The following is a 26,385-nucleotide window of genomic DNA, read 5'->3' as shown; positions in this document are numbered from 1 at the left end:
TCTATAAAAATATGTAACCCTAAAATGGAGTCTGCCTTCATTGGGCAAACTTATCTTCACATTGTATTATTGTGCTGTGATCAGAGCTTTGGCCTGACTGTCCATCATTGTCTGAAAAATGTCGGGGCGTGATATTTTTATCTCAAACACGATGATATTCCCCCGCGCATTTGAAAGGACATGGCTGGACACACTCCGTAATACTGTATCAGCATCAGGCCAGTAGCGGCCTCTTAGCGTGAAGAAACCAATTGCGATCTATGAAACATGCAGCATGCACATTACAATAAGCCTGAGTACATTAGCGGCCCCTTAGCATGCAGTTTCTGATCGCATGTATTCAGCCTGAGTACATTAGCTGCCCCTTAGCGTGCAGATTATGAGCGCATTGAATAAAACTGTCCGCATACACATTACAGTAAGCCTAAGGACATTAGCTGCCCCTTAGCGTGCAGATTCTGATCTCATTAATTCAGCCTGAGTACATTAGCGGACCCTTAGCGTTCAGATTATGATCGCATTGAATAAAACTGGCCGCATACACATTACATTAAGCCTAAGGACATTAGCGGCCCCTTAGCGTGCAGATTCTGATCGCATTTATTCACCCTGAGTACATTAGCGGACCCTTAGCGTTCAGATTATGATTGCATTTAATAAAATGGGCCGCATACACATTACAGTATCAGCCTGAGTACATTAGCGGCCCCTTAGCGTGCAGATGTTTGTTGCTTTGTACAAAAACTGCCTCTAACACACAGGAAGTGATGCATGCCGGCTTCCTGTCTCCCTTGGGTGGGCATTCACTTTCACTTTCTCTTTTGAGCATATTGTGGTTGATTTGGCTGAGTGAAGGAGGTGTCTTGTAGATTGTGCTGTTGGAGAGGGGATTTTGGAGTGTTGCTGTGTTGCTGTGTCCTGTCTAAAGTGTCTTTTTGAATTATTTTAAATTTTATTTACTTTTTACTGTCCTCAGTCTTGTTGTGTTTGTTGTGGGTTATTTTAGTGTCTGTCATTAGAGGGTTTTCTTTTGGTAGAGAACTGGGGTGCTGGGAGATGCCGGCTGTGGGAAGGTCAGGGCGGATGTCAGAGGGAGCATTGGGGGGCTTCCTGTGGCTGGTGCGGTGCTACCTACCTCTGATGTTGGAGAGGGGAGGACGTATCCTGCAGGGCTACAGTGTGGCAGTGCGGAAGTTGCGGTCGGAGCGTGTGCGGGTGCAGATGCTCCGCTGCTACAAAGTCAACAGGACCGTGCACCAGTGGAAGCACCGCTGGCAGGACATGCTGGCACGGGAGGCCGACCTGCTGGACTACACAGGAGTCATGCCTGGCATCCAGGGTGGTAAGTACCAATTCCCTTTTTGTCCATGACTAATGTTACGTACATATATGAGTGACGTGTGTGACAAGAAGATGTGATGTCTTTATGCTGTCTCAAGACCGTGACACTGTAACAAAGTGGTTAATGCAATGCGACTTGCTAAAAATACTTGCGCAAGATGGCTTTGACTTTGGATTTGTATGACTCACTCTTCCCACTACAGCGTGTGCAACAGTAGGGAAGGTGTTGGGATAGTCAATACAAATATCCATTATTGATGTGCGCCATGCAGTGCAAGGAGGAGTGACGATTGGCATTGCAATGACCGCGTAGATTACGTTTGCCACTGGAAATACCACATAAGAATGGAGATCCCCGGTGTTAACCATCCCAAAATATACATGCTTAATGTGAGCGTATAGTCAGCAGGAAGGGTTGCAGGGTGCGTGGCGGTGTTTGCATGTTGAAGTATAGCAAGGGGCGTGTCTGTTGAAGAGCATTGTTCAGAGTTAGTGCTTAGAGATGGGGATCAACGTTGCCTGTCAGAGGTGTAGCGGAAGGTTGCCACAGGCCATGTCTGCAAGGTAGGAAAAGGAGCAGACTCACGATCTGGTCACTCTGGGGTGGGGGAACACGGCATAGGCCAGCTGGTCTGATCGTTGAGTCCTTTGATGTGCCATGGAAAGTGAGTTGGACTGTAAGGTATGTTGGCCCAGTGTTGTGGATGGCTGTGTGAGCCTGGGTGAATATCTTGAAGGTGACTCTAGCTTTGATGTGGAGACAGTGGAGTGTGCGCAGGTGGTGGGAGGTGTGACAGGGTCCTGGCAGTGTGAGGAACAGTCTTGTGGTTGCATTTGAGATGTCCTGCTGCTTACGGATGTGGTTCATGTAAATTCTGTCATGGACTGTGGTGCCGTAGTAGGGTGAGCTGTCGCACAGGGCATGAGTGAATGTCTATGTGTGTTTGAGTAGGAGTCATTTGACTGTCTGACATAGGAGGCAGAGTGTGTGGAAGCAGGATGATGGCTTGACTTTGTCCATCAACAGTCAGTGATACACATGTCAATGTATGTGCCTATTTCCGAGCAACTAATGCTGCCAACTAGGCATTTACACTGCAGTTGTGTTGGCAATAGGCCATTAGCATTTACTCCCATCTTCATTTGCGCAGCCTAGTCAAGATGGCACACTTACATGCTGTAAACATCGTCCAAGGGGCGTGCAGTGGGTGTAGCATTGTGCACAATGAGGCAGTGCATTTATGTCTGTACAAGGTCAGACATCTTGGCACAGTGATACCTAAGGTATGCTGCATAGCACAGAACCAGAAGTGGCAGGGTGTAGCTCAGATCCAGATTTGTCAATGGAGTGTTACACAAAAACATCCTATAGATGTGTGTGTCAATTGAAATTTGATATTTGTGCACTGCAATGGTGTTGACAGGCTATGTCCGTGTGGACATTCCATGCTGGACTCAGGATCATGTGTACCAACTCAGTTGACACAATTGGTGACACCACTCAACACACATTTCATACGCATGCATTAGCTATGCATAATTTGATGTCACATAGATTGGCAAATCTAGCCTGCAGCAACAATATCTGTGTGTACGCATTAGCCATAACAATTACACAACCCTCATGAACCCAGGGTGCCATTACAATGTGTAATCCATTGTAACAGTTTGAGTAGTTGATGCATGCGTGTTCATCTCTACTATGGAGAGAGATTGGTGGTTACAACACATGCATGAGTGGCAGCATTCATACACCAAACATGTTTCCATGTGTATGGCATGATGCAGCATGATTGCAAGTGTGAGTAGGGCAGTCCCAGTCCTGTTTTTGTGCATGTAGTGTGAGACTACAATAGGTAGTTAGTTACCTGCACACATACACCCTTGCCTGTCTTGGCACTGACTTGATGTATTGCACACAGTTCCTGGGGGACACACTTGCTGGCTGCACATGTGCATTGTACTTTTGATGCAGCTGTCTGTCACAGGATGGGAGAGGGTTGTGCTGTGCACATAGGGGTTATGCCTCTCGAATGAAGTCAATTGTATATGTCACCCACAGCCTGGTTGTCCAATGGTGCCATGTTTGTAGCGTGTCATTATCTTTCAGTTGTGTCAGTGCATGTACCATGCCATGCACTGTCATGACAGTCTCCACAGCATGTAGTTATTGAATCATGCATAGACATTGGGTTTTAACAGGTCAGTCCTTGACTTAACAGGGTGAAGCAGATGTGTTGCCTCCCATGTTGTTTTTAACTTGTAATACAGATATCATGTTGGACGGTTACATAGTGTAGGGGACAGAAAACTGACATTGAGTTATTTTTTTTACAGACAACATGACACCTGAGGAGCAGCACAAATTCCAGGTCACCAAGGACCGGTACCCCCATGTGAGGAAGGTCTATAAGGGTTTTCTAATGATGGCAAGGAGGTACGGGCCGAGAAGAAGGCATTGACCTGGAAGTCGCTGCCAGAATGTGTCCTGAACGGCAGCAGCAACATACCCATGACCTCAGGTGCCAGTGTGGGCTCCCACACAGTCAATCCCCCTGCCGCAACACCCACACAGGTGCCAGTCCACCATGCGCCGCCACCTGCACCTGCACCAGCACCAGCACCTGCCCCCATGGATCCGGTACTGACCCAACTTATGCAGATGGTACGGAACAACACCAAAATCCTGACTGACATTCGCAGGGAACTTCTGTACCTCAACCGGCATCTCCACGAGATCCGGAGTCACCTCGGACTGCAATAAAGACTGCCCCTGTTCTCACCCATCCCCCTCTTCTCCCTTCCCACAATGCCCCTATGTTTGTATTATGTTGTGTTATGTTATAGTTGTGTGTGTTAGTTAGAATAGCTTTAGTGTAGGCTTAGTTAGTATTAGATTTAGACTTTTTTACTTATTGAATGTTATAGGATTTGGGGGTAGGTTTCATTTATCTTTGGGTGGGGGGTTGATGTCTTTATTCATTTTGTGTGTTTGTAAATAGTTAGGGTAGATAGTTTTTGTTAGTATAAATATTTGTAGTTAATTTAGGGCTAGAGTTAGGGTCATAGATTAGTGTAGGGTTTTTGTATATTTCATATTGTTGTATAAATCTTGTTAAGTTTTAGATTTCTGCTTGCACTTATATCATGGCTGATGTGGGGTAGTGGGGTTTGCTCCATTGTCTGCAACTCATACCATCACTGGAGTAATCATTGTATGTGTAACTATGGTCCTGACCTGTCACTCAGCAGGATGGATTGAGGCCAGATACCTTAGATGTGAGCACAATGACCTTGCATGCCTGATAGATTAGCAAATATGGTTTACGGTCTACTATGGTGACAGTTTATTGTGACCTTCAACATCTCACATGTTCCTGGGCATGGCCAATCGGTCTCCATTCCATGCATGCTGTTGGTCATTTGTGTGTCCATTGTTAACGTCACATGGCACGACAGTGTTAGTGAGTCACATGAGTTATATAAGACTGAGTCATGACTTTGGAATAGAGGTCATTCACAGGTGTCTTTTAGGATTTGCACTGTTCGGAATACAGACTTAACTTCGAGTTTCTTGCTTTTGTGACACACTTAATCATTAGAGTTATGCTTTTGGACCTGATGATATTTGGTTGCAGGCACACAGTTCTGCTGCACACAAGTGGTGACATGCTGCATTGCTCCCTGTACCAACAGTGCCATAGCCACTTATCCCAGCTGTAACTTTCGCATTGGCTCATAGTGATGACACCCTTGTAATCTTGGCACTGATTCAGACTATATGCTAAGTGCAGTTCAACTGACATCCGTGGGCAATATGTGGGCACTTCATGGCAGTGCTCTGAAGTTCGTTTGGCATTGTTTGTGCACAGGTAGGGGCTGACTGACGCTATGCACTTTGTCTTCAGTTACTATTGTAGACTCAACTTCAGTGTGGCTTACTTTGTAGTTCCATGTATGTATGTTAGACCTGTGCCCTTGGGTCTCATCAGCAATGTGAATCTGTTGTGAACACCTAGAGATGTGACATGCAATGTGCTACATCACAACAATCTTTGACCAACACGTCCTGTGTAGGGCGATATGCCAGGAGATTATGCTTTGCTATCCTTCTTGGTGACACTACTTGTGTCCTGCAACAGACTTGTACATGTTGTCACACATGCATATTGTAAGAAAGTGGCTCTGTATATACTGTTCCCAAATAGGTACAGTGTACACAGAGTCAACAGTCCCCAGAGGTTTGGGAGAGGTTAAAGTTAGATATAACCTTACTCTCTAAAGTGGTAGCTTGGTCAAGCAGTAAGGCAGTATCAGAGGACAGTGCAAAGCATTTGTTGTACACACTCAGTCAGAAAATGGTCTCACACACTCAAGAACTGAACTCTAGGCCAATGGTTTATATAAAAAAAATATATGGTTGTTTTATTTTAGAACCAACAATAGGTATCAAAATATACTTCCTCAGAATGAGAGGCTTTAGTTACATACTTTTGCAATATGCAATTGACTTTGGTAGGTAATAGTTACAAGTTGTTGCAATAGGCAACACAATTTCAAACACAATAATACATTGAGCTCAATGTGAGTTTGAAGTTATTTGCAATAGATTACTTCCAGGATTACTTTTCTAATTCAAGGACTGGATCCTAGATTCAGTCCTGGGAAAGGTCTTGGAAACAAGTGAGTAAATTCGTTGTAGTTACTGTTGTGATTTTTAGGCAAGATTTTGCTATTTCAAAAGTTGATACTTAGAAGAAATTTAACAGAAAAACGGGCAATGATTTCCTATGGAAGAAAATTGGGTTATTGGTAAGTACGGTTGTGAGTGCTTTTCAGGGTCAGTGGTGGGCACCAAGATCCAGCAGTGGGATCTCTCCTAATAGCAGGTGAGTATTTCCGTTTTTGTTACTCGGTTGATTTTAGGTGAATATTTTAAGTTTTAGAATCTCCACACTGAGAAGAAATTTCTGATGAAACCAATCAATGTTACCCTATGGGATAAAATTGGGTTATCGACTTTTGGGTAAGTTCTCGACTGGCAAAGTTAAGGTTCTGGGCACAGACTCAAGGGTCTCTCAGGGTCAGGTTGGTACAGTTGTTACACCCTCTGCGGCGGACGGGTGCAGAGTGAGTCTGGCCCGATGTTATCCTATGGGAGGCAGTGGGGCCTTGGTTAATGGCTGCTGACTTGCAGGCCACGCGGCTGTGGGAGCTGGGCTCCTGGTCACTTGCTCAGGGAAAATGGGGAAGTAGGTAGGAGTAGAAGTTATACTGCCAGGCCCACTCGGGCGGCTGGGTGCAGGGTGCCTTTGACCCTTCGGGCGCTCAATGGATTGCAATGGGAAAGCTTCAGGACGAACAAAGGCTGCAAGCTCGGGCTCGAAGATTCTTCAGGTGCCACCACCACTTCGGGAGGTAATTTGGGTAGTTGGAGGATGGGTATGTACCCAGGAGTCGGGCACAGGGGGCCGCAAGGCACCGGGTGCAGGGGTGACTTTTGGTGTCGGGAAATCTTACCCTCTGTTGATCATGGTTGGGGGGTCCCTGTTTCTGAGGCTGCAGGCGTCGTCATGAGCATTGAGGTGAGCCCTTGGAGGCCAGATTTGGGGTCACAGTTGCCGGGAGGATGTCATCGGGGTCTTTGTCCACTCCGGCACAGGCTAGTCTTGGCGGGTGCAGAGTGTGCAGGGTTTGCTGTTCTGGGACGATGCCAGGGGTTAGAAACTTGCTTTGAGCAGAGCTACTGCTCATGGGAGTCCCAGATGCTCAGAGTCACAAAGTAGCCAGGTCCTCCGGGGTTTGTGAGGTTGCTGGCCACAAGTGGGGTCGGGATTTAGCAGGAACAGGTTCGAGGGTCGACAGGCCGGTAGGGCTGGGGCCAAAGCAGTTGATGTCTTCCTCTTCTTAGCAGCTGCACGGCAGGTCTTCTTTCTTCTTGCTCTTCTTTGATTTTTTGGAATATGGAATCTGGAGAAGGAAGGTTCAGGGTGCCTCTAAATACTAGATTTAGGTGTGTTACAGGTAGGTAAAGGGCAGGGACCAATGAGCCCCTGCCCTGGGGTGGGTACACACCCTATCCTGCCACTCTCCTGTGGGAGGGGGGCAGTAGCCTAGTCCTGATTGTACAGGGCTTCCCATCTTCAAGATGGCGAGTGCCCGGAGATGTGCTTCACCTCGCCTCCCCCACCTGAGGGTTGGGGTGGGCAGGCTGGCACATCCCCTGTCCTTACTTGGGTTTCCGGCCAGTCTTCCCGCCAGAGTGGGGGTCAGAACCAGGGGGGGGGGGCAGTTTGCTGGGTACAGCAAGTGGCCTGGAGAAGCTCACAGAGGCGGCATGCCTGTGGAGCTTCCCCTGGCCATCCTGGGGGAGGAGACCTAGCACCTCACCCAGGATGTCCATTGTTGCAGGCCCAGCAGAGCAGGGGCTCTCCACCCTGGGGTCCAGAAACATGTCTGCTGTGTGGCAGCCTAGGCAGCCTCCAAGAACAGACGTGGAGCGTAGGTTAGTTTTCAGGGGGCATCTCTAAGATGCCCTCTGTAGTGCTTTGTACATTAAATCACACACTGGCATCAGTGCGGGTTTAATGTGCTGAGAAGTTTGATACCAAACTTCTCAGTCTTCAGTGTTCCCATTATGGTGCTGTGGAGTTCGTGTTCGACGAGCTCTCTGCACCATATACTCTTAAATGGCAGCACTGCACTTACAGTGCCCAGGAATGGACCGGAGTACTGTAGGTGCAGAGGGCCCATGGTCTTGTGCCCACACCACTGGCATAGGGCACCCAGCTAGAGGGGTGGCTGATGTATGCCAGGGCAGTGTAGGTTGTGGGCATTGCACACAGGGGTGTGTGCCATGCAGACTCTTTGTTTTACCTTGTACCCAGACACTCTGTCTGCAAGGGTGGTGTGGTTGTGTTAGGGTACAGGGCCTCTAAGGGTGTCACAATAAGTGCTGCAGCCATTAGAGGCCTTCCCTGGTCACAAGGCCCTGGGTACCTAGGGTACCATTTACCAGGGGCTGACATGTGGCCAGGGTTTTCCAATTTTGAATTTTAGTGTTTTAGGGAAGGAACATAGGCCCTGGGCACCTGATTGGCAGGAGTCCAGGGCACACTCAGTCAAAGTCCAGTCAGCAGTTCAGCATAAGTGGGGGAATACCATGCAAGAAAGATGGCACTTTATCACACATATGTCATACATGGACGGGAGTCAGAGATGGTATATAGCTAGATTGTGCTATTTGATCAATGTGGTCAGTGCAATTTGGTCCGTGTAATCTCGTGTGGCCCCCTGTGCCCCTTCTTCACTGTCTGCCTCCGGTTGTCTCATCTGTACCTTCATCGCAAGTGTAATTTAGTTTGGCCCACTGTGCCCCCTTCTGCCGGGTTTATTTGTATTGCTCATTTACATTTCTTACCCTGTATTCGGACACGTGTTTTGCTAACCGCCTCCGCTCTCCCTTCCCGCCACAGTATCCCCTGCTGAGCCGCACAGCAAAACGCCCATTCGTACCGCCCACATGCCAGGCTGATCCTCCGGCCTCCCCTTCCTCTGGCGTACGTCCACGCCGGGACTGCGCAAATTGCAGGAAAATCCAGGGCCCGCAAACGCAACTACACACGTTGCCACTACGATGATAGCACCCTCAATGCCCTCAACATAGGACGATCACACACCTGCTTCCTGCCCGGACCAGAACGCACACAAGGACACCTCTCCTGCCGGAACTGCATCGTCACCAGCATCCGATCAGCAAATCCACCCACTGGGTTGGAAGCCAACTACCTCAGATGCATTCTCCCCAACACCTGCCACGGACGCCAACCCACAAGTGAACTCTGGGACCTACTCAACTCAAACTCCCCAGACACGGTCTTTATGACAGTGACCTAATTGTACCCCTTCAGCGGAATACTACCATAGCCATAGCCATCCTGTACAGCTACAAGATCAACCACAGGGACCACACCAATGGAGTAGGAGTAGGAGTAGGAATTTCCATCGTCAACAGGAACACTCTCAGAGTCTCAACCAACAACAACGACATCCTCATCAACGCCGAACACCTGCACTTACAGATCCACAACAATACCAACATCACCCTCAGAGTAACCCGCGTCTACTGAGCCTCCAGACCCCAAACACAGTTCTGCAACTCGATTGCCAACTTTGTCAGTACACACGCCCTCACATCCACAGACTACATCCTTCACGTTGACCTGAACTTCCACCTCATGTACATTAACGGCATCGTATCCACCACCCTGATCGACAACTTGGCCAAGCTCGGACTCATACAACTTGTCACGACATCCACCCACCACAACAGCAACACGCTTAACCACATATTCTCCGCAAGCTCCCACGTCTACTCAAACCACACAACCAACCTCCACTGGAACAACCATCGATGCATCAACTTCGCCTTCCATAAAGACACCACGCACCACCACACCCAACAGATCCACTGGCACTGCTGGAGCAAAGTCACAGAAGCCCAGCTAACCACCAGCCTTGCCCGGAGCACAACCCCCGACAATGACTCCACCGCCCAGAACCTCAGACAAAGGATCGGCGGCTGCGCCAACACACTCGACCAGATTAAGACACATTCCAACAGACACACCAGCAAGTAAGCCAGCTGGTTCAATGCAGAACACCAGGCCTCAATGCCGAGCTGCCATGAGCTAGTGAAGGAATTGCACCGTGAACAGACACTGGACAGCTACGCAACCCACAAAGACGCCACACGCAGACACCATCACCTCATCAGATACGCAATCGCGCCTTCTTCAAAGACCGCATAGCCAACAACGCACACACCAGCTAAGTGCTCTTCAACCTAGTGAAAGAACGCTCCAACACCAGCTCCAACACCAACAACATCCCACCTTTGCAAGACCTGTGCAACTCCTTTGACACTTTCGTCCACTGGAAGGGTGCAGACATCCACGACAGCTACAACACCACGACTGCCATGAATAGCACTGAGGCCGCCATCCCCACGGACACCATCCGCACCAACCCCCTGCTCTCCTGGACCAACATAAACAAGACAAACACAATGAAAATCTGGTACAACATCCACTCCGGATCAACGTCAGACACATGCCCACACCACATCTGCTCCAAAGCCAGCACCACCATTGCACCCCATTTCCAGATGAGCATCAATATCTCCTTCGAAAATTCAACATTCACGTAGAGCTGGAAGCACGCCGAGATCAAACCCTTACTCCACAAACCAAAGACTGACCCCAAGGACCTCCTGAACTTACGTCCCACCTCCCTGCTACCATTCCTGTGAGGAGTCATTGCTAAGACCATCAAAAGAGAACTGACCCACTAACTCTATGGGAACAGCATCCTGGATCCGTTCCATTCACGCTTCAGCGGCAACTCCTGCAGCAAACTAGACTCATCTCCACCACCAATTACATAATGCCACGGATGGACAACAGTGAAACAGCAGCACTCATTGGCCAGGACCTGTAATTCGCAAACACTGTCTTGCACCGCACACTATGCACACGCATACACGACACCGAGATCAGAGACAAGGCTCGTGACTGGACAACCTCCTTCCTCTCCGGCAAAACCCAGCCCGCCCGCCAGCACCCTTCCTGCTCAGAATCCACATTAATCTTCAGCGGCTTACCCCAGGGCTCATCCCTCACACAACATTGTTCTAAATGTACATGTCACCACTCGCACACGTTACCTGACTGCACAGCCTCAACATCATCTCCTACAAGAACGACAGCCAGCTGATCTTCTCCCTCACCATGGCCACCCTCACTTACACAACCAAACACCATGTAGGACTGTAAGCGTGTCTGGAACTGTAGTGTTGTTGAACTGTTTTTGTTTCTCTGGTACGCTGCTCACAGCAGACAGCGAGATGTACTCTATTTCAAATAATAAACAGATTAAAAAAAAAAAATAAAAATGTAGGACTGTAAGCTGTTGCCGAATGGAGGAAGAACTGCCAACAGGAGATTAACTTGGACAAGACAGAAATGCTCATCCTCGGATCCACCCCCTCCACCTGGGACACCTCCTGGTGTGCGGCTGCCCTGGGAACAGATCCAACACCAACCAACCACGCACTCAACATGGGGTTCAACATCAACTCTACTCTCTCAATGCCAAAGCAGGTAAACGCCGTCTCGTCCTCCTGCTTCATCACCCTCCAGATGCTTGTCAAGTTCTACAGGTGGCTTCCCACCGAAACATGGAGAACAGTCACACAGGCACTAATCAGCAGCAAGTTGGAATACGTAAACACCCTCAATACAGGAGCCTCGACCAAACTCTGAAAACGATTTAAACGCATTCAAAACGCCTCAGCACGCCTGGTCTTCAACATCCCTCGCTGACAGCACATCACACCCCACCTGGTAGACCTGCACTGGCTCACCGCCAACAAGTGTATCACCTCCACGCTCCTGACCCATGCACACAAGCCACTCCACTACACCGTACCTGCATACCTCAACAGACGACTCAGCTTGTGCACCCCAAACCAGCAGGTCCGCTCTGCTCACATCGCAATCGCCACAGTCCCCCGCATCTGAAAAGCGATCTCCTGCGGAAGGTCATTATGCCACCTCGCCGCTAAGAACTGGAACACTCTCTCCACCCTCCTGCAGCAGGCACAGGACATGCTAACCTTAATGAGACTCTTCAAGAACGGGATTTTCAAGCAGTGGCAGACTCCCACCTCCACGCGCCTTGAGACACTCATGGGTTAGTGGTGCACTTTAAAGATGTTGTGATAGGAATATTAGATTGATTACTTTTGCACATACACGGTCATCTCACTGCCTATCCGTGTCAGGTGACACATGTACATTGATTGTATTTCCCTTGCAGGATCTTCTTGTGAATTCACAGCCCCTTACTTATTGCCTTAGTTAAATACTTGATTGGTCATGGAAACACGTATCTGTGTGATTTTAGGGAATTTATTTACAAGACAAGGTTTGGACTGGACCAGAAGTGGTCCATGCGACACAGGATTGGCAGGATGCCCGTTGGAGTGGCAGGCAGAGTCCATTGTGAGTGACAGAGCCAGGGGAAGAGGCGGAGTTTGCAGGGCCATTGTCAATGAAAAAAGAGATTTTCTGCAGGTCAATGTGTGGGTCCAAGCTGTGTGTTGGTGAACGTCAGAAGACAGTGGAAGGTGAAGGTCAGTGGAATGATGGTATGTACAATCCGATGCTGTGACAGGCCTTTGAACGTCACTGGTAGGTGTACTTGCGCAATACCATAGTGGCAGTTTCATCCTCATATTCGTCCTCTGATGTGTCATGTGTCTCACATGTGGGTGGTGGTATGGTGGGAGCAGCACTGTGAGGCGCAGACACATCAGGGTGCGGAGCTGAGGATGTGGATGCGCCAGCAGCGTCAGATGTGATATGATGTAGCAGGGCCTGCCATGTCCGTTCAAGATTGCGCTGGTGTTTAACCGTGGCAGCCATCTGTTTAAGTTCCCTCCGCTCCCTGACCTCCATTATCCCTGACAGTCTGGATAATGCAGCACAGACACTACTGGAGCTATCCTGCCGGGACAGTGTGTCCGCTCTCCGGATCAGGACCCCAGCAATGTCATCCAGGGTGCGTTGGATATTATTGAGGGGTGTGTGGATGTCTGACATCCTCTGCATGTGGTTGTCGAGGTGATTCAGACACCCACGGAGCTCATCAAATTTGGCTGCCAGGCTCTCCAAACCCACCCGCACATAGTCCCATGTCTCACGTTGGACCTCAAGCACCATGGTGTGAAAGGCCATATATGGGTTACCTGGGTCCTGTGAGGCAGCTGTGGTGGGAGGTGCTTGCTGCTGGGTGGTTTGTGCAGTTGGTGGGCTGGGCGCAATGCTGCTGGGTGGCCCTGCTCCTGGAGTTGGTGTGGCAAAGGAATCCAGGAGACGCTGAAATTCATCCACATTGATGGTGGGGGTCTCCGACAAGTCATTGTGGCGGAGTGGGTCGTCCTGCTGTCCAGGAGGTGTTGTCTCTCCCTCTGAAATGTTCATGGGAGATACAGTTTAACAGTGGTATCCATGTATGGGCATGCATTATTTGACTTAACAATCAGACTGCGGGAGACTGTACATTATAGATATGTTGTACAATATGCATGTTAGTTTCTGGATGGTGATTATTTCAGAGACATCACGGATGTGAGGGTGTACTTGTACATTGTAATATCACAAGTTGCTTATGTGAGAAATGTGTCTTGACAGTGTCTACACACAAATGCTACCTGATGTGTCCTGGTTTGTGTTATGTGACTAATGCAGTTGGGAACACCTATTAGGCAATGTTGATGTACTTAGATTAGTATGTGTGTACACTGCATTGTGTGATGGTGGCACCTGCTGCCTATGTTTAGCTGCCCGTTGTCCCTTACATGAAATGGGCCTTTGACTTCTGTGTATGTACAATGCAGACATGTGGAGAGCTGTGTGGATTGTGTGTCCTTGTCAGAGTTGTGACACTTGTGCATAGTAGGTCATCAAGTGTCTTTTTCACATCAGGGGTTGTGTGTACATAAGGTTGTGACAGGGTGTGACATGCTCCCTTGAAGATGTGTTGCACACTCTGCAACATCAGGCAGGTGTCCTGCACCATGTACATCTCTTTGTCCTGCAGGCATGCTATCCATCATCCCCTATCACTTGCCTTATCAGTGTGGCTCAAGGAGTTGCAGCTTTGCAGGGGCTTGCACATGTGCATGTGTTTTGTGTGCTATTAGTTATGTGGAATTCTCTGCAGCATGTTATCAGGCACATTATCACCGCTTTTGCGGCAGTTTCATGCCACTGAAGCCGTGATAATTTTAAGAACGTCCTTGATTATATCCACCGTGTTTTTTCTACAGAGCTGTACTGTGTAGGACACATGTGCCTCTAAGTCGCTTTGGCTCCTTGTGATTTGTGTTGTGTGCATTGCGTCTGTCGTGTTTAGTCTTGCATGGTTTGCTTCCTGCACTTCTTTTGGATTACCCTTTCAGAGTATGGTGCAGCATGTATAGCAATTGTTGTTGCTGTCTGAGCAGACAGTGTCCACACCCATTACCCACAGATTTGGGCCCACATGTGGTGTGTGTGTGGCAGTGGTGGGCCATTTTGTGCATCATACCAGGCGGTGACCTTCTGTACTCTGCATAAGCGCTTTGATTTTAGAAGGGGGGACTTCATACTCCATGCAGCGATCACAGTGGATATTCGTGCGCATTGTAAAGGGGACCAAGCAGGACCTGAGCTTTCTTTAGGGTGCCAATACATATTGACAGCAGCTGTAAAGTTTAAGGCAGTCACATGCCTGTACATGCGCATGGATCTTGAGGAGCTGCCCCCGTTGGACATGCTTAATTGAAATGGGAGGTAGATGTAGAGAGAGAGATACCGGAAAGGGATTGTGCTGAGATTGTAGAGTAAGCATGGAGGTGCACCAGGTACGCCCGCTTCCAAATGCTTCTTTTTAATGTTTTACATCGCCTTACCTCACACCGGCAAAAAGTCAATGCATGTTTCAACACTGACTCATACGAATGCCCAAGGGTTCAGGGAGAGGGGGCATACTTCCCTCACATGATTTGTGTGTGACCACTTTGGGCTACTTATTGGACCGTAGTGATAGCACTATTGAAGGTGTTGACGGACAGGGAGGTAGATCTGGCATTGGGGGCTTGTATCCTACATTGCTTACCACACACGGCTCAAAGTGGGAATGCCGCAAGTTTATGGATCGGGGATTATTAGTGGCCATGAGGGGATATTACGATGCACTGGAAGGCAAGTGGGGCCATGAGTTTAGATCAATGGGAGTGAGAGTTCACCAAATTGGCAGAGTGTGATGGGATAGTTAGGCTACTACTGGTCAAGGGTACGGTGAGCAAGGGATCACTTGAGGCGGCTAGGGGATGGGACCATTTCTTTGGACCATTGGTGGACCAAGACAGTGAGAGCGATGTCAACACTGAGCCAGGTGAGCTGGTACCAGGGTAGGGTCTTTATAGCACGTAGATGTAACCATTCGACACCATTGTAGACATGCATGATGGGTGAATCTAAAGCGGCAGCCTGTATATTGTGTTTTTAGTGTTTACCTTCTGGATACCACAGATTACGCACTGCTAATGGCTATCAAGGGGTACAGAGCAACATGGGTAGTGACATGCCTTGAGGGAGTGTGAAATAGACTTTCGGATGGATTTATTTGTGATGATGGTGTTTGTTTATATGGCCTGTGTTGAAAATTGGTTGTTAATCCCCTTTTTACATGGTTCTTCATATTAAAGGTAGTAGAGGAGACATGAAATAGTAACGAGCCAAGGATCCTATGCTCAGACACTTGTACATCATAGTGAGGGGAGAGGGACTGGGGGCCATATTATCAAGATCAGCGTTAAAATTATCGCCGCTTTAACGGCAGAAAACTGCCGCTAAAGCGGCGATAATGGGCTTGATGATATGCCCTTGTGAATTCACATAGAAGCCCATGTTCTGATGTGAACAGGGGCTTCTATGGGAATTCACAAGGGCATATTATCAAGCTCATTATCGCCGCTTTAGTGGCAGTTTCCTGCCGCTAAAGCAGCAATAATTTTAATGCTGATCTTGATAATATGGCCCAAGGTTGGTGCGATTGTTAGATTTGAAGATCTAGCTTTCGCAGACATGAAGAGTTTTTGAATTTGCAAGAGAAAATAGTACATGCCATGCATTGACGTGGGGCGGGGATATGTGTGAATGCAGGTAAGTTGACTTTGGATGACTGAATGGATTTCATGGTGCGCCCTGCATTGCATTTTGCAATGGAGGGCACACGACTAAGGGGCATATTATCAAGGACGGCGTTAAAAATTATCGTTGCTTTATCGGCAGAAAACTGCAGCTAAAGCGGCAATAATGGGCTTGATAATATGCCCTGGAGAATTCCAATAGAAGTCCATGTTGTGGTGTCAACATGGGCTTCTATTGGAATTCTCCAGGGCATATTATCAAGCCCATTATCGCCGCTTTAGCGGCAGTTTTCTGCCGCTCAAGTGGCGATAATTTTAAAGCCGTCCTTGATAATATGCCCCATAATCCGTATTTTTGGTGTGACATTGCATGTGTTGTCGGTATGCAGAGTAACTTATTACTTTCTCATCTTGCTGTACGCAGTGCTGCATAGCATGTACAGGCAAGGGGGCATTTTTGTAGAACATGCATGAGGTTGTCACAATGTCCCCCTTGCCTCATCACCACACTTATCCAAATCATCTTCTCAAGGCCGCAACTCCCATGTGCCACAATGAGTATGCAGTGTGAATGTGACTGGTCACGTGCACGAGTAAGCATGCCAGCGACAAGCTCAGCACACCTGCAACATTGCACAAGTGTCTGGCTCGTGTGCAAGGTTGTGTGTGGCCCTCCAAGTCACCCTTGTTGGCCAAGCACATCCTTGCACACAAGTCGGACACATGTGCTATTTTGCAGGTGTGCTGGTCTTGCTGTTGGCATGCTTACTCGTGCACGTGATCAGTCACATTCACACTGCATACTCATTTTGGCACATGGGAGTTGCGGCCTTGTGGAGATGATTTGGATATGGGTTGTGATGGTGCAAGGGGTGCATTTTGGCAGCATGCTATATCTCTATGTGATGTGGCATTTTGCTATGTGATGTGGCACTTATTTTCTGGTCTGATGATGTACCTGGACTGTGTTTTTCTGACGTTTCAGTGCACATTTCAATGTCATTGTGTCCGTCAAAGTGTGTCTTGCAATGTTTATGTTGGAGCAGCTGATGTGTGTCCATGCCACTATGCACAGGGCTGCCTGGGACCTGAACCACAGTAATTGTGGGTATGCAATGCTATTTATTATACATGTGTGACATTCTGGCCATCCACCCCCATCGACCCACTCCATAGTTTGTACTCTCCCTGTGGTTGTGTCTGGTCACATTCAGCAGTGTCCCGACCCGGCACTTCAACCACCGTCTCCTCGGTGATGACTTGCGCCACCAATTCCTCCTGCTCATCCCGCTCCAGCAGGGGCCCTTGGCTACCACATGCAGTGGCCATGGCTGCCCTCCAGTTGGCTGCCATCTTCTCTTTCGTGTTCTTTTTGCTGTCATTCCAGCGCTTGTTTACCTCCTCCACGGTCCTCCTCTTCCTCTCTCCCACAGCATTGACCTTTGCTGTTATCTCCTCCCAGATCTGTTTTGTCCTGGACAATGGCACTGTCCTCCTGATGAATAGCTCCTGCTGATGTTCAGCCACCAGGCCATACAGGACCTGATTCTCCTGGTGACTGAACCTGGGGTGCCTCCTCCTCTTGGCCTTCCCCTGGCTCTCTCCCTGCTCCTCCTGGCTGGCTGTGGGGTTTGCTGTAGGCTTCGCGCTTGTCCCTGCTTCCTCCATGTCTCTGCTCTCTTCTCTGGTCTCCATTTTGTTTTTCTTTTTTTTTTGGCCTGCTTGGGGGCCTTTTATAGTGCATTTTCCCGCCTGCTGCATGCCAAATGCAGGCCTGTTGGCAATTGTCAGGCTGATTTTGGAGATAATTGGCTCAGCGCGACTTTTCGCGGCTTAGCGTGTGTTTTTTTATCACCAGCGCTAAGATTTTATCGCCATCCATTGGCGCCGGAACTGATAGCTATCGCTGGCTAGCGGCGCCTTGATAATACGTCGCTACTGCGACAATAAAACAAGGACTTCGCTGGCGATAACCTTTTTAGCGCTAAAAGCGCTTTGCGATAATTATCGCAATTTGTTGATGATATGCCCCTTATTTCCTTATTGCTGCTAATGGTTCTGTTGGAAAGTAAGGCTGACGATTTGTTACAGAAATGCCCGCACTGATTTTGCACATCTCAAGATATTTCCATTTGATATCTGAGACTTGATAAATATTTACTTGCCACATTAAAAAAACACTTCAATCCATCAACGCAATAGCAAGTATAATACAAAAATGAATCAGCAGTCACCGCCTTCATTTTAAATATGTAAGTGAATGTGCAAGACTTCATGGTAAACACTGGCTTGAGATAACACGCCTGTGTAGGTAAAACACAGCTGCCCTTCACATTTCCAAGAACCATATCACTACAATCAAAGAGCCTGATTCGCAAAAAACATTGGAAATCTGCTACTGTTGCGTTATTCCTTTATTTAGAGCAAATTTTCCACTTTTTATAGTTCACAAAACATTCTAAACAAAAGTTGCAACATTCCACAAGTAGGTCTCAAAGTCTCCGAAAAAAAACTATAAACAAAAATACCAATATGAATGAAACATAATCAACATGAGCAATGAAAAAGCTGAGAGGCATATGTATCAAGAGTTTTGTGTCGTCCTTGTGCCCTTTATCGTTGATGGCGCACAGTGCAACAATGTTTGTTGACGCTACCCATGGACCACCTCCTTCACGGATTCCCTCACCACCACCCTTTAACAGTGCCACTCAAGTCTCCATAACCACCCTCTCTCAGTTGCATTTAATTAGTTTTATAGCACCGCCACCGCCACTCATACCAGTTTACGGTGCCAGAGCACTTTGCATCACGCACACAACACAGAAAAAATCAATCATAGGTGTGTAAACCTGTGCATAGGAAACGTAACATAAGACAATAAGGATTACAAGGTGTAGGTGTAACATATCATCCATACTGGTAGGCAGGATAGTTTAAGATTGCTTGGTCTGGAGAAGCACAAATTGAGGGCGTTATTTACGAGGTTTTGGCAAGGAATCTTGCTGCGTTTGCCTGGGTCAAAAGAAAAGGGCAGGAATGCACCATATCTATGAGATGCAGAGCATTACTGTATTTTTCCCCTGCGCTGCGTACAATGGGCTGCATGTTGAAGGGCACACTAAGGTCTTTCCAAGAAGAAAGGGATCGACTGCAGAGGAAAGTGAAAGAGCTTTTGGACAGTATACAATGGGTGGAGTTTCCACCTCTCCTGCCTTCAAGTCGCTCCAGTTCCTTCAGCGCAGCTCTCAGTCCCTGCACTGAAGAGGAGGGGCAGGTGATTAACCACCCATCCCAATACCCCATTGCAACAATTCAGAGCCTTATCAAGAGTCTACAGACCTGCTCCAGAGTTCAGCACCTCTGCCAGCTGCCCCCTCTACAGGCAAGACTCTTGGCACCGGAGACCAAAGTCAAAGAGCTGGAAGCTCACATAGAACATAAAAGGAGAGAGTCTATTGATAAGCTGAAATGTCTGAACGACCTCCTTGTGGTGACCCTGGAGGAGTGCAAGAAGGATTCTTAGAGGCTGAGCATGATGCTGGGGAAACACGTGTCAGAGAGCACTGCACTGCACTTGGCTGTGCAGGCCAGTGAAAGACATATAGCGGTGCAGGATGTGCTACAGATGCTGTCAAATGCAAAGCTGGAGCTTCTACAACTAGTAAGAAATAACAGTTCTGCATCAACAGAAGAGACATAACAATGGTAGCGTGTTTAAAAGAATTTGAGCGCAAAAAGAAAATAATGCTTTCAGATGCCAGGACACTGCTCCATGAGGTGGAAGGTTTCCCAGGTCTGATGAGAAGGATTCCGGAGGAGACTTACAGAAATAATCTTCCAGCTGGAACAGTTTTGGGTGAAGTTGTGAAGGTGAGAAGTGTCTGAAATATTACCTCTGGAAACTCAGACAGGACCAGGCGTCCATTGAAATCACCATGGTAGAACTGGCTACGAAAGGTGCCACTCAACCGGTGGTCATGGCACGCATAAGTGATATCATCAAGGCCAATGTTGATGATACCATTGAGGCCTCACTAGACAGCTTACCTGGCTATACAAGGACACTCATTCTAGTACGACTTCAGCTTCTCCAGAACTTGTCAATGTGCAGTGAGCAAGTGTCAGATATAAAAGAAGGAAAACAGGATCTTGGAGCTGCAAGCCCTGGCCCATGCGCACCAGCAGAATGCGCACCTACTCCTTACGATCACCTGAAGTGGGAGCTAGAGGACGGAAGTGAAAGGCACCTGTCACCGATGAGCTTGAGAAGATGTACAGGTGGTAGCAGCTCGTGGAGAGAGGTAGTTGGTGACCATGGGCTGGAGGCTGATGAAGAGATTAATGGACACCAAGGATCGAGCATAATGTGGGACCTTCAGAAGTCCTTAGTTCAGAGCAACAAGCTGCAGGCTCATATCGAGATGCTTACAGTAGCGATTGAAAAGTCGATCATAAAGGACGGTGCCAATAAAAAGCAGTCCATTGAATTTACCAGGGATTTCTCAGAGACACAGCAACCTTCTCTTGGCCTATAAGAATTCAAGTAAGCAGGCTAATCAGTTGCGTCAGCTGGAGTACCAGTGGGAGATGATGCCAGGCAGGTGGCACCTAGTTCAAGCCCGGAAGTTATTAGAGACAATTGGGCAAATGGAGGTGGGTCATGCTGTGAGGATCCAAGACAAAACTTCATTGTGAGGCCTGTTCCACCACTGGAACCTTGGAGTTAATGCAAAATAGATAGGATGACCAGATTAAAAAAAATATCTTTTAACTAACCAATTATTTAGCAACACATCAACAGTTGTACAGCAATATTGGGAGACTCCGAGTACAGATAATTCCAAATCAACATTTGTGCTCAAAACTATAAGCATGAATATAGGCACCATGAACATCTTTAGCTATCACCAATAGTTCCCAAGTGTCAGACCCACCTACACAGACCTATTGGGATGCGAACATCTAGTGTCCCCTGTGCTCTGTCCACCTACCCCAAATTTCCCCCCATTTTTAAAGGCAACACCAATTTTGGAAAACCACTAATTTGGCTGCACAACACCTATTCAGGTCCTGTTCCCAATCCACCACCCGCGGGGTCGTTCCACCCCCCCCCCACCTCAGGCCTAACTATGTTCCTTTTTGCTATTACCGAAACAACCATCAACCACTTCCTAAGATATAGGGTCTATTTTTCTTCCCCAGTCCCACACAATGTATGCCAACTAGTCTCCTGTGGGCTCGCCTGTCCCACCACTTCAGACATGACTCTTGTTATTGCTGCCCATTATTGCTGTATTTTTGGCGAGGCCCAATGAATATGAAAAAAGGAACCCACTTCCCTACAGCCCCTTGTGCATTGGTCAGTGTAGCAATGGCCCAACTGGTGTATGAGGGCTCTAGAGAAGTATGACCTATGCAGGATACGGAGTTGAATGAGACAGAAGCGTGCCCTTATGGCCACTTCCCTAGGACTCCCGAGCGCCTCCTGCCAGTCATCGTCTTCCAGTATTCCCACGTCTGTGTCCCAAGCCTCTCGTAGGGTGTCTAGTGGGTCAGGTGTGTTATTCATGCTCTTTCTATATATCAGGGAGATGGGTTTATCTATCATAAGCTGCAGCAACAGTTTATCTTCTAGTGGTGTGTTTTCTGGAAGCTGATTATCCTCCAGGATGTGAGTCTTAAATCCATGTCCAAATTTGAGATATCGCAACATCTCAGACCTGGGCATCTGGTACTCCACTTGTAAGTCTTGATAGGAGTTTACAGCCTGACCCCTCCAGACATCCCCAAGGTGTTCTATCCCCAGTAGACTCAATTTCTTGAATCCACTCAGATATCCCACCTCCTTAAGGAGATTGCTATCCCACAATGGCGTCCTTTCCATCAACTTATCTCCGATCTAAGGAATTTTGTGGCCTCCTGCCAAACACGGACGACTGTCTGTGTGTCTGGCAGTAATTGTTTTTCTATCCTCTTGTGATACAGCACCGCTGACTATACCCGTTTTCCCTTCGCGTATCGATCCACCATGTATGCTGTTTCTTCCTGTCCTGCAAACACCCAGTTATTGACTGCAACCAGCTGTGCTAAACAGTAGTACTTTCTAATATTAGGGATCGCCAGGCCCCCATCAAAAGCTCCTCTCTGCAATTTATGGAGGGCTATCTTGGCACTGCCTGTATCCCATAAGAGATTACTTAGCTTGCTATCCACTTTTTGAAAAAATCAATCAGTATTGTAGGGCTTATTCTGCAGGGCATACAGTAGGAGCAGAAAGCTCATAATTTTTAACAAAAACGCCAGTCCCATCAATAACACTGACAGTCCTCTCCAGTGTGTTGCGTCTCTGCGTAGCCTGTTTAGGTGTGGGAGTAGACTGTCCGCCAAAAGTGTACTTTTTGGATATCACTACTTCAAGGTATGTAAAGTTTTCCTTTACTAAAAGGGATTGTCCACTAGCTGGGAGGGTTAGGACAACCCCTGTCAAGGAGAACAATAGGGGTTTGCCCCAGTTGATTGGATACCCAGAGTAGCTTCCAAACAATTGAAATATATGGAGCAGTCTACTTATAGTGAATCAGGGCCGGGTGGCAAAGAGCAATATGTCATATCCATATAATTAGATTTTCCTTCCCAGCCTCCCTTTCCATAATGCCTGCCACCAAGGGGTCATACCAGACCATCGCGGTCAAAGCCTCCAGCGCCAGTGCAAAAAGCATGGGTGACAATGGGCACACCCTGCATTATGCCCTTGTGTAGGGCAAAAGGGCGGGACACAGTTACATTTACCACCACCCTCGCTAGTGGTTCTGTGTATAGGCGCTTTATCTAGCAGAGAATTTGAGACCAACACTAAACCTCTCTAATGCCGATAGAGGTAATTCCATTCAATGCTATCAAGAGCCATCTTAGCATCTAATGACAGCAATACTGCGTCTTTATCTGGTTCATCCATAGTCATGTGTATCACTCCATACTGGCACCTCAAATTCAAACTTGTTCTTCCATGAGGCATAAAGCCTGATTGATCAGAGTGTATTATGGTAGCTATCACTCCCCTAAGCCTGGTCGCAAGGGCCTTTGCCAGCACCTTAGCTTCTTTGTTTAATAACGAGATGGACCGGTACGAATAGCAATCCTCAGGGGGTTTTCCTTCTTTGAGAATAACCACTGTCGTGGACAGTCGCTGATCTTCACGAAGTCTGCCGACTGTCCCTGCCTCTTGGAACATATTGAGCATTTGTGGTGCCACTGCACCGGCCACCCCTTTATAAAGTTTCAGCCGGTAGGCCACTGTGCCCAGCAGCCTTACCTGTTTACAAATCTCGTAGTGCCTGTGTGATTTCATCATATTTGAAGTCCTTCTCCAGTGTACTGCGCTCTTCAATCCATAATGTTAGGAGGTGCAACTCTTAGGAGTTCAGTGCAGTCACTTCCCATTCTAACAGACGTGTATGTGTTCAGTGCCTCATAATTGACAGAAAATGCCTCTGCAATCTCCCTTCCTGTTATTTGCACCGTTCACTGGGGTGTACAGAAGAACAGCCACTTCAGAAACCCCTTGCAGACCTCCTGGCATCCTCCTCATAGATCCACAAGGACCAATGCACGAAAGAAGCCGCAATTCAGAGAATGAGCAAGATTGCTATGGCCCATCACTGGACGGACCCCACTCCTCGTCACAACTGTGGGGATCACAATAAAGACATGCAACAGAGGTACTTCTTCAAGTATTAATCTTTGTCCATGAAATGCGACTGACCAGGTTGAGAGACAACTCCAACTGCCGGTCCGTTAATTCAATAGCACAAACACATTCCAATTCTCTAACCTAACATTCCAATTCCTTAAAGAACTAAACCCAACACATTCAATATTCAGGGACATTTCTAACAGTTATAGCTCACAATGTGGTATAGCAATACTACCAAATGACAAGGATGTCTATGCCCATACTAGATCCATACTACAAAAAAATCAATCTGAAGGCCGTTCAATTTGTGCTAATGGGAGAAATATTGTTTAGCACTATTGAAGATCTAAATTGATTAGATTGAATGAAGCACTTTCTGCACCTCCAGAAACTCCTAAAAAAAAGAGTTGGCGCAAGGTCAAGAGATCATAAAATCCCAATACCTATCACCCGAATATTATGAGTATGTGCCCTACAAGAATATGAAGAACACTTGGAGAATTGATTTTGATACTAGATGTGCAAAATAAGCACAGATTGCCAGAGCTAATTTTCACTCAACTATGAATCTAAAATCATAGCAATCTCTGAGCCTGATTTAGAGTTTGACTGAGTGGGTACTACTACGTCTCCACCGTCGACATACACCATTGATGGCTCAACAGAGTAACGGCTATCTATTTTATTGTCCTCCTGCCCTATTTTCAGTGGGCAGATAAATGTCAAGTTTTCACTCTCTGTCACGACCAGGTTAAATCTGGCAGTAAGGAGTAGTGAAAACTGGAAAATGACCCCGATTCTATGGAAGAAAACGCCCATGACAAGGGAGTTATTTAAAAAGAAAATCCTGCTTTTGGATTTTGGTGTCGAAATCAAAGAAAATTGTACAAATGTAATGTATGGGTACATTACGTTGACGGATTTGTCCATCAAACTTTCAATGCATTTACAGGAACTGCTGTGACGGTGCTTCATGAAAATAAAAGAGATGTCTGACTGGCCAGTCGAAATCTCTAAATTTAGTGGGAGGAATATCCACGCCATGGTGAGAGTTAGGTAGTCCATCATGGCGAAGTCACATAATCCATTCACCAAACTCTAAATCAGGCTATCGGTTTGTGCTCGATTTATTCGCAGAATGCACCTTCTATTAGTTAATCATACTCTACTCCTACTACCAACAACATTTAATATAAGTCACATCTTCTGATTGTTAAGAATACACTTTTTCCAAAGGGAGCATGGCTTCATGACCAGGCTCCAGAAACTTTAATTTCATTGCATCAGTTTCATTACACATGAACTTGTTATAAACCCTTGCTTCACCCGGCATACCTACAAATCCTAAAATATATTAATGTCAAATGACTGCTCGCATAAATGTGCTTTTCATTTGGATTCTCACTTCCTGCTGCCAGCAAACTACTTGAATAATCAAAGCCCCTGTAGAGAATGGCTGTTCATCAACATAACAACTATATCATGTTGATTGCCGTTTTTGGGGTCATTTAATCTAAAAGCCAAGATTAGATAAAATGCATTTATTTTCCTTTTTGGTGACATTAGAAGTATCTGTTCAAGAACAAGAGTTTTGAGGCAGGACAAAAATAGAAACTGAGAGAATGAGATATTGAACGGCAGAGCAAAAGAAACAAGAGAGTGGTACTGAGAGGAGGAGAAAAATAAGGGCATGCAGATAGATTTTCAGGTACTGATGACACAATAAGTTAGGTGGAAGAGAGAGAAGGAAAAAGGAGGAGGCAGGCATAGGGATGTAGAGGGAGAAACAATGGTGTGATGAAGGAGGGAGACACAAACATCAAGAGGAAAAGGAAAGAAAGAGTGAAAGTGAGAGGAGTGTGAGGGAGTGATGGCGGGAGTTTGACAGAGTGAGTAAAAAGATATTTCTCCTTGTTCCACCTCACCTGGGAAGGAGTAGCATTTTGACGCATTACCAAATCTGCCAGTAATGGTAAATCTGGGAATGCTCAAAAAACAATGGGTGGGGGTGTGGGAACACCCACGCTCCACCCATGTAACCCCTCCCTGGTGAAGAGTAACTCAACGCAGCGAGTTACTCTGCACAACTGCAGCGAAGGTGGCCTTGCATTGCTTGAAAAATCTGACTTAGTAGTTGCATCACCTTTGTTCCCCCATGCTCTCCCTTCGCAGGGTAGTATCCCTTGTGGCTTCAGCATAAGTGGCACGCTTGGCCCATCATGGATCTCTCCCCCCTCGACAGAGGCAAGCACTAATAGAACAACAACAACAGCAGGGGCCTGATGGCCTGGAAGGGCATGGTGCCTTGGGAACATACATATAGCTGGACTCGTTCAATCGAAAGCGCACCAGCAGATCTGCACCCACTTGTACCCCCTTGGCGAGCGGAATCTACCACAACGCAACTCCAGAGCGCACTATATGTGGAAAAGGGTAGTCATCCCCAAAGAGGGCACAAGACCCCGTGGCCTGTGAGCATCCATATAGAACCCTCCCTCCAATCTCCACAATGGGCAAACCCAAAGCAGAAAAACCACAACCCTAAACAGGGAGCTCAGTGAACCAGATGATTTGCACTGAAGCCACCGCC

The 26,385-nt window shown here is 47.3% G+C and overlaps 1 protein-coding gene and 1 pseudogene across 1 annotated transcript in view; one reads left to right on the top strand and one right to left on the bottom strand.

Moving 5' to 3' along the window:
• Positions 1–26,385, bottom strand: part of GALNT17 (polypeptide N-acetylgalactosaminyltransferase 17) — a 1,717,045-nt gene that overhangs the window by 1,421,905 nt on the left and 268,755 nt on the right. The window lies entirely within an intron of this gene.
• On the top strand, positions 19,197–20,797 carry LOC146859146 (colorectal mutant cancer protein-like; annotated as a pseudogene).

This window comes from Triturus cristatus, chromosome 3_2, assembly GCF_964204655.1.
Source record: "Triturus cristatus chromosome 3_2, aTriCri1.1, whole genome shotgun sequence".
In the NCBI taxonomy this organism is placed as follows: Eukaryota; Metazoa; Chordata; class Amphibia; order Caudata; family Salamandridae; genus Triturus; species Triturus cristatus.
Note: the sequence above shows the minus strand (reverse complement) of the source record. Positions and strands in the feature narration are given on the sequence as shown.